Source organism: Cebus imitator, unplaced genomic scaffold, assembly GCF_001604975.1.
Source record: "Cebus imitator isolate Cc_AM_T3 unplaced genomic scaffold, Cebus_imitator-1.0 Scaffold127, whole genome shotgun sequence".
In the NCBI taxonomy this organism is placed as follows: domain Eukaryota; kingdom Metazoa; phylum Chordata; class Mammalia; order Primates; family Cebidae; genus Cebus; species Cebus imitator.
In genome coordinates, this window is record NW_016107442.1 from 4,736,871 (window position 1) to 4,743,624 (window position 6,754).

General features: G+C 41.3%; 1 pseudogene across 1 annotated transcript; it reads left to right on the top strand.

The window, feature by feature from the left end:
- Window positions 1-1,184: 1,184 nt before the first annotated feature.
- Window positions 1,185-2,405, top strand: LOC108312612 (annotated as a pseudogene). Its single transcript, XR_001828712.1, has one exon. The product of XR_001828712.1 is annotated as a glyceraldehyde-3-phosphate dehydrogenase-like (transcript).
- Window positions 2,406-6,754: the final 4,349 nt, after the last annotated feature.

The window sequence follows — 6,754 nt, forward strand, 5'->3', positions numbered from 1 at the left end:
TTTTTTTTTTTTTTTTTTTTTTTTTTTTTTTTTTTTTAAGTGTCTACCATGTTTTCGGTGCTGAGAGTTACAAAGGTAAGTTCCATATATCAAAGCCTTGTTGTTAAAGATGTTACAGCCCAGCTGGTGAGAAAGGCATGTAAGCCCATCAATATAATCATATAAATGGCATGGAGGATTTGGGTGGGGGATATAAATTCTGATAGCGGCATCAGGCTACATGAAAAAGTGGTAAATGAACCAGCCCTAGAAGGAACAGTAAGGTTCGCCAGTCCAAGGAGAGAGAGTGGAGGATTCGCTAAGCGAAGGACCTGAATGTCTACAGGAGACACAAAATTTCACCAGAACAGGTTTTGAGGTCTCACAGAAAAGTGGAAGAATTTGGACTTTGTCTTTTAATCACTGGCAAGCCTGGAAAGAATTTTATCCGAGGGTGGGCACTGGGTGGGATTGTCAGCCTACAATGCATTGTTCAGAACCTCAGTGTGACCAGATTTACCAAGAATTGCCCTCTCATCTCAGGGCAGACTCCACAAGTCCTGTTTTAATTCCGTAGGATGTGGCCCCAGACAAAAGCTGACGTTTAGCATGTTAACTTCCCCATGCCATGTTTACTGTGCCCCTTGCCCCATCAGGTGGCCTTTGTAACCATGGAAACATTCAGGTTTCCAGTCTAGCAGAAAATAAAGAACAGGCATATACTGTTGAGCGGGCTGTGCAGACAACATTAACTCCCTTTTCCTAGACTGCTTGATGATGCTAATAAAGTTGTGGTGGCAGCAGCCAAGCGGATGGTTCTGCCACCTGATGTCCACCCGCTAGCTGCCTTCTGCAGCCTGTATATAATGTATAATACAGTGTTAATCATTGGACATTAACACTGAACAGCATGGCACCTGCTTAGAGGAATCGGTGAATAAATGGCAGGTTCCTAGTTCTGGAAAACTGTAAAAGTGACTCAAATAAAGAAACCAGTTAGGTTGCTCTGCCTTTGGAGTAGCCATTCCTTTGTTTCCCTGCTTCTCTAATAAATTTGCTTTCACTTTGTGAAAGAAAGAAGAAAGAAAGAAAGAAAGAAAGAAAGAAAGAAAGAAAGAAAGAGAAAGAAAGAAAGAAAAAAAAAGAAAGCCTCTCTGCTCCTCCTGTTCGACAGACACCTGCTTCTTGTCTCCCACCGCCAGCCACATCACTGAGACACCATGGGGAAAGTGAAGGTCGGAGTCAATGGATTTGGTGGTATTGGCGCCTGGTTATCAGGGCTGCTTTTAACTCTGGTAAAGTGGATATTGTTGCCATCAATGATCACTTCATTGACCTCAACTACATGGTCTACATGTTCCAGTATGATTCCACTCATGGCAAATCCCACGGCACTGTCAAGGCTGAGAACGGAAAGCCTGTCATCAGTGGAAATCCCATCACCATCTTCCAGGAGAGAGATCCCTCCAAAATCAAGTGGGGTGATGCTGGCGCTGAGTACGTGGTGGAGTCCACTGGCGTCTTCACCACCATGGAGAAGGCTGGGGCTCACTTGCAGGGGGGAGCCAAAAGGGTCATCATATCTGCCCCCTCTAATGATGCCCCCATGTTGGTGATGGGCATGAACCATGAGAAGTATCACAACAGCCACAAGATAGTCAGCAATGCCTCCTGAACCACCAACTGCTTAGTGCCCCTGGCCAAGGTCATCCATGACAACTTTAGTATCATGGAAGGACTCATGACCACCGTCCACACCATCACTGCCACCCAGAAGACTATGGATGGCCCCTGCAAGATACTGTGGCATTATGGCCATGGGGCTCTCCAGAACATCATCCCTGCCTCTACTGGCGCTGCCAAGGCCGTGGGCAAGGTCATCCCTGAGCTGAACGGGAAGCTCACTGGCATGGCCTTCCATGTCCCCACTGCCAATGTGTCAGTGGCGGACCTGACCTGCCATCTGGAAAAACCTGTCAAATATGATGACATCAAGAAGGTGATGAAGCAGGCATCACCCCTCAAGGGCATCCTGGGCTTCACTGAGCACCAGGTGGTGTCCTCTGACTTCAACAGCGACACCCACTCTTCCACCTTCGATGCTGGGGCTGGCATTACCCCCAATGACCACTTTGTCAAGCTCATTTCCTGGTATGACAATGAATTTGGCTACAGCAACAGGTTGGTGGACCTCATGGCCCACATGGCCTCCAAGGAGTAAGACCCTTGGACCACCAGCCCCAGCAAGAGCACAAGAGGAAGAGAGGCCCTCACTGCTGGGGAGTCCCTGCCACACTGAGTCCCCCATCACACTGAATTGCCCCTCCTCACAGTTTCCATGCAGACCCCTTGAAGAGGGAGGGACCTAGGGAGCCCCACCTTGTCGTGTACCATCAATAGAGTTTCCTGTGCTCAGCCAAAAAAAACAAAGAAAGAAGGAAGGAAGGAAGGAAGGAAGGAGGGAAGGAAGGAAGGAAGAAAAAAGAAAGAAAGAAAGAGAAAGAAAGAAAGAAAGGAAGGAGGGAGAAAGAGGGAGGGAAGGAAGGGAGAGGAAAAAGTAAGGAAGAAAAAAGGAAAGAAAGAAGCAAGGGAGGGAGGAAAGAAGAAAGTAAGAAAGAAAGAAAGAGAAAAAAGAAAGAAAGAAAGGAAAGAAAAGAAAGAAAGGAGGGAAGGAGGGAAGGAGTGAAGGGAGGAAGGAAGGAAGGAAGGAAGGGAAGGAAGGAAGGAAGGAAGGAAGGAAGGAAGGAAGGAAGGAAGGAAGGAAGGAAGGAAGGAAGCCAAAGACTCCCAATTTACTCTTCTTAGCTGCACTCGGAGGCTGGAGGTCAGATGTGAGATTATTACAAAATGCTGATTTCAACCCCATCTCATGTCCAATTCCATCAGGTAGAGTGGGGGACTTTAGCATTTTTTTCAATCCCCCCAGGTGATTCAAACACAACTGGATTTGCAAACAACTGAGCTAACCCAAGCAAAGGAAATGTCAACCAAGTCAATCTAGATGGACAGGCAGGAAGAGGATGAGCTAAATCTAAGACCAGGCACTAAACTTCTCAGCAGCCTAGCAAGGGTGCACAGAGGAGACCTCTCTACTTTGAAGAATCCCTTCGATGTGTCTAATACATAATTAGAGAGGTGCCACTGCTTCCACAGTAAAGAGATCCTATATAGCAAAGCTGGTAAGAAAGAACAGATTAAGTTCACAGTGTCGCCCAGCACTGGTGTGTAGAACCGATGAGAGGGGCATCATCCAGCTGCACCGTGCTGGAGAGGGAGGCACAGCATCCACATCTGCAAGCCCTGTGCTACCTACCTTCCTAGTAGTCTTTATGGGAGAGCTCTGAGTACACATTCAGAAGTTGCTTGGGAATTTTGGCAGACAACAAAGACCACGTACTGTGGATGAAAGCAAATTATTAAATAACAAATAATAATTCAAGCTGCAATCTACCAGGTTTCCAGGGCACTCAGTGTAACATGGGAGTTCTGTTGGACCCTACTGAAGCAATAGGTGTGATGCTTTGCCAAAAGACTGGTGACACCATGTCCTAATATTATAAACTCCAACTTTTTTTTTCTGCAAACTTTTACCAACTCTTTATCACTCAACACCTGAAGTTCCAAATAATTGACTTGTGGAGATGAAGACATAAACAGAATTTAGCTTCTTCTGCTCCAAATCACATGCACCCATAGCCTTAATTCCTTCTTGTGGAGCTCCTAGTACACATTTGAGTCCAAGCTTCTGTGTTTATTGATAAACTAACTGAGTGTCTGCAAAAACAATTGCTTGTGAAATATCAAGAGTTGTAGATAACGATTATAAAGGCTAGGAAAATTAAAATATAAAATAATCAATCCACAAATATTATTGAACACCCAGTTTATACTTTTCTACTTTTTCCCCCATGGCAAATTTCACTACCTAACATACCAATAATTTACTCGTTTATTAAACATATTGTTTGTCTGTCTCTTCTTGCTAGGGTATAGGCTCTTTCGTGTGTTGAAGGTTATCCCAAGTCCCAGCTCAGTGCCTTGCATGCAGTTAGTCACTGAGAACTACTTATTGAATGAATTCAAGAAAAAAAAGATAAACAGGTTCTGGATTTTAGGTTCTGGATTTCCATGAACAAAATGGTTTGAGGCTTGATTTAGAAATCCAAATTATAATTTCTGGTTCAATGCAAGCCCTTTGATATTAACAGGAAACACCAGAAGTTAGCTGACTATTGGGTTGCAGGTAGGTCCTGTCAGGGAGCAAATCAACATCAGCAGTCAGCATGGTTAGAAAAGAAAGCAAACTTGTCTGATGCTCTTGAAGGCTATTTTCATCTAGTTGAGATGTTGGGGTGCTGCAAGGTTGCTTTTTTTCCACTTTGGGATTTTCTGTTTAGATCATTGGAATCATTTTACTTCATTTGCAAACCAACCGAGTGAAGGTATTGTGATCGGCAACCATTATGATAACAATTTTAGAATCAGAGACAGAGATTAACTTTAGACTGTAGATTGTAGGGAGGGAAGATTTCTGTCTTTCCTCACCCATCTGTAGGTTCATGGCTGAGGCACCTATAACAAAAGACAGATTAACGAGAGGAAAGCACATAAATTTATTTCACAATACAAATAGTTTTCCTTTGCTAATATGAATCTGGAAAGAAAAGAAACAAGAAGTTTTTACCTTCCTCTCCCCACTGGGAACTACAGACAGATACCCAGGAGCGCTGACCTTGGGAAGAATTCCCACCTTTTTTTTTGGCATTTTGTTCATTTTCCCAGGATTTCATCTGCAGGATTAAAAGTGACTGGGGAGTCTCAACTGTTCCACCTGGGGTGTGAGAAACAAACTTGGTGGGGAGAAGAAATATCTTTCTTTACTATCGCAGGGTTCATGGCTGGGGTTCATATAACAAAAGACAGATTAGCAAGGCAAAATCATACACATTTATTTAATGTAAGTTTTACATGACATGGAAGCCTTCAGAAATGAAGACCCAAAGAACAGGAAATCTGTATGTTTTTGTGTTAAGTTTGATGAAGTGGATAGTTATAGAGAAGTATGATTGGACAATAGGGGTATAAGCTAATGGTAATAAACCAGGGGAAACTTAACTAAGCTTATTTATACAGATTCTTCCCTGTGTCCCTGTGTCTTAGAGATAAGGACCTTTCTTTCCTCTGGGTATAGGGAGGGTACCTCTGAGATGAGGGTCCTATGATCTGCTTTGGGGGAAGGTCAGGGAATTCTTTTATCATCTGTATCAGAAAACATGGGCAGAGGAAGGTCAGAAAGACCTTCCTGCTTCTGCTATGTTCTTAAATGCCAAGGTGTCATATTCTGAGGTAGCATGTCCTAAACCCCATCAAGACTGTAAGCTCCTCAAGAAGATAGACCCATTTCTGGAGAGCCTAGCGCACAGAGGGCACTTCCATATACAGTTGTTAAGACAAACCACATAACTTGCCCCCAGTTTATAACTAGAAAGGTCAAGATTTGAAAGTAAGTTCATTTCCTTTCCACTGTCCAGGCTGGTTATTATCATGATGGCTGGAATTTTCTGAATGTTGTCTTTGTAGCCGCCACAGTTCCAAACAACTTATATTTATTAATCAAATTTGTGGGGAGAAGGAATTTGAATCCAGCCTGTCTCCCTTGGGAGTTAAGCCTCTGTATTGTCAAATTTGTATTTTAGTGTCCCTGACATTGGTTTTTATGCATACAAAACATGATTCAGACGTTGTATTTGGGTCTAAACAACTAGTATTTAATGTATCAAAGTTACAGATTCATGGAACCTAGCTCTTTCCTAGGATTTTAGCTTCATTTTGAAGTTTTTGCTTTACTTATACATGTAGCAAATATTAGCGATTTTTTGCCTATTTTTGTTAGCAATCTTTTTGTGGATCAAAAAGTTGACATTTTTTATTATTTTATTTTGAAAAATTTCAAACATGTGCAAAATACAATGAATAGCATAATGAACACACATGTATTCATCACTCAGTTTCAGTGATTATCAGTCAACTAATGGACAGTCTCTTCCATCCGTACTTCTACTCAGTTCTCTTTCTCTTATTATTAGAAAGCTAATTTGCATTATCTTATCATTTTACCCATAAATACTTTAATATGTATGTAAGAAAGACAGGAACTCTTATAAAAACATAGCCCCTATTTTATTACTTTACATAAAATTGCAGCAAATTCTCAATATCAAGCACAAAATTTTTCAATTGTTTTGTAAATGTCACTCGTGTAAAACATTTTATTTGTTTGAATGATAATTCAAGTAAGATCCATATATTGTGATTGTTTAATGGGTATTTTAAATTTATTGTAATCTATGGGCTGTTTCTTCTTTCTCTCTGCTACAACTTGTTTATTGAAGAAAATGGGTCATTTGTCCACAACCCTTTCTTTACAGGAATAGTAAAATTTATATTTTCCATAATTATTTAATTGCATTATTTCACAATACACACATAATAGTTCCAGAATAACACCACCGACTTCACTGTAAACAATAGGAAGATTTTTAGTTTGCATATTTGAGGGGCAGTTCTTTTTGTCCTTAGGGTATATCCCAGCCACCAGGGATAAATAGTCATGTTATTGTGATTTACAGTCATTCAGAATTATTTTTCTCTTTGTGGATTTGACACAAACTATATATACAGTGATATTTATCTGTTTTGTTTTACTTTTTATTAGTAGTAATTGATTTTTAATTTGTTTTAAACATATGTAAACTTTTGGCAGAGTTACCAAGAC